The 2,165-nt window shown below is 37.7% G+C and overlaps 1 pseudogene; it reads right to left on the bottom strand.

Moving 5' to 3' along the window:
* Positions 1–437: 437 nt before the first annotated feature.
* On the bottom strand, positions 438–526 carry LOC111724045 (annotated as a pseudogene).
* Positions 527–2,165: the final 1,639 nt, after the last annotated feature.

Here is a 2,165-nt window from a genome sequence, read left to right as displayed (position 1 = left end):
TAATAATTAAAAATAAAAATATTTTTATATGTGCATGCTGTTGGCCAGGTGCAGTGGTTCATGCCTGTAATCCTAGCAGGTAAATCACTTGAGTTCAAGAGTTTGAGACCAGCCTGAGCAAGAGTGAGATCCCAAATCTACTAAACATAAAAAACTGAGGAAAGAGGATCCCTTGAGCCCAAGAGTTTGAGGTTGCTGTGAGCTATGACAGCACTCTATCACAGCACTCTACCAAGGGCAGCAAAGTGAGAATCTGTCTTGAAAAAAAAAAATAGGCCATCTTGGTGTATTTTATCAACATGGAATCGGAATGCCAAATCAATATAGCTGAGATTTCCCTCATGTCCTAATGCTTTTTGATGATCAATTCTACAGTCCTGGAACCATCTTTTATGGTTGTCAATATCCCCACCACTGTAAAATATCATAGGTATTATAATATTCCTTCTTATATGTATCCACGTTCATACTGAACAATGAATTTGGAGTTGCAAATGAGGATTTTTTTGCACCTGACCTAAGTCTTTGTGAATACTCTTTTCTTTGGGGATTTTTAATTTCTTTATTCTTCAAATGAATGCACCGTACTACAAAATTCTTGCATTAGTTGTATCCCCAATATTTCCCTCTTACTCTCTTCCTTGTTGTGTGTTATCATCAATTCCACTCCCAAAGTTTAATGCATTGAGTTAGGTAGGGGGACTCCATGTGCCCAGAAAGAGGTTGTAGTAAAGGTCATTTATAGAAGAGATTACTATTAAGCACATGACAAGTATATTCTTGAAGTGAATAAAAGTATACAAGTGTAGAAGATAGAGCTCTTGCCCGCAGAGAGGTTATTATTATATGGCAGGGAAGAAAAGGCATTTGCAGAAATAACCTGTTACAGGGAGGAAATACCATATCGATGATACAGATGGAGTGGTATAGATTATCTGAAAAGAACATAATTCTTCCTGCCGAAAAGGTAAGAATAAATTCAGGGACAACTATTGCATTACTAATTTCTCATGTTAAGTTTCTTTTCTTTTTTTTCTTTTTGAGACAGAGTCTCACTTTCTTGCCCCCAGTAGACTCTGTGGCATCATAGCTCATAGAAACCTCAAACTCTTGGGCTCAAGCGATCCTCTTCCCTCAGCCTCCTAAGAAGCTGGGACCACAGGAGCCCATCACAAAACCTGGCTAGTTTTTCTATTTTTAGTAGAGACAGGGTCTTGCTCAGGCTGGTCTTGAACTCCTGTTTTCAAGCAATCCATCTGCCTCGACCTCCCAGAATGTTAGGATTACAGGCATGAGTCACGTTAAGTTTCTAACTAAGATTTTTAACTATGTCTTATTATAGAAAATACAAACTAATAAAATGGAGGTGTTCTTTATTGGAGGTAAAATCTCATAGCATGTATCTTACCAAAGGTTTTCGGTTGGGAACTATTTCCTTTAACAAACGTAATAAATTGTTTTTAATAAGACAGGCACATTCAATATATGTATCCATTCAAGTTTCATCAGGTTTTAATAAAATGGTTAAGAGTGTGTGGTCTGTAAACAAACTCTTAGATTTTAATTCTAATTCTTCTACCTCTGTTATGTGACCAAGGGCAGGTAATTTAACCACTCAATATGTTTGTAAAATGCACATTATTATAGATATTATTGTTATTCAGTTGGGGGCACCAAATATGATAATAGTACATTCAAAGTTTATAGACTCTTTAAGTGACAAGCCAATAAAATTCTCAACTGAAAAACAAAGAAAAAAAAACAGTAGAAGGGCTAACCAAACTTTTTCTTTTTTCTTCTGAGACAGAGTCTCCCTATGTCATCCTCAGTAGAGTGCTGTGGCGTCATAGCTCACAGCAACCTCAAACTCTTGGGTTTAGGCGATTCTCTTGCCTCAGTCTCCCAAGTAGCTGGGACTACAGGCCCCTGCCACAACACCTGGCTATTTTTTGTTGTTGTTGTTGCAGTTTGACTGGGGCTGGGCTTGAACCTGCCACCCTCTGTATATGGGGCCAGTGCCCTACTCACTGAGCCACTGGCACCACCTCAAACTTGGTTTTTTTAAACATGCATGCACACAACTTTAGATGATAGCACATTAGATGCCAACTAGTTTAATTCAAGTTACATAATAATTTCAATGTACGCTACATGTTGTAGATATA

This window comes from Otolemur garnettii, unplaced genomic scaffold (genome assembly GCF_000181295.1).
Source record: "Otolemur garnettii isolate 467f Iridium unplaced genomic scaffold, OtoGar3 scaffold00018, whole genome shotgun sequence".
Classification (NCBI taxonomy): domain Eukaryota; kingdom Metazoa; phylum Chordata; class Mammalia; order Primates; family Galagidae; genus Otolemur; species Otolemur garnettii.
Note: the sequence above shows the minus strand (reverse complement) of the source record. Positions and strands in the feature narration are given on the sequence as shown.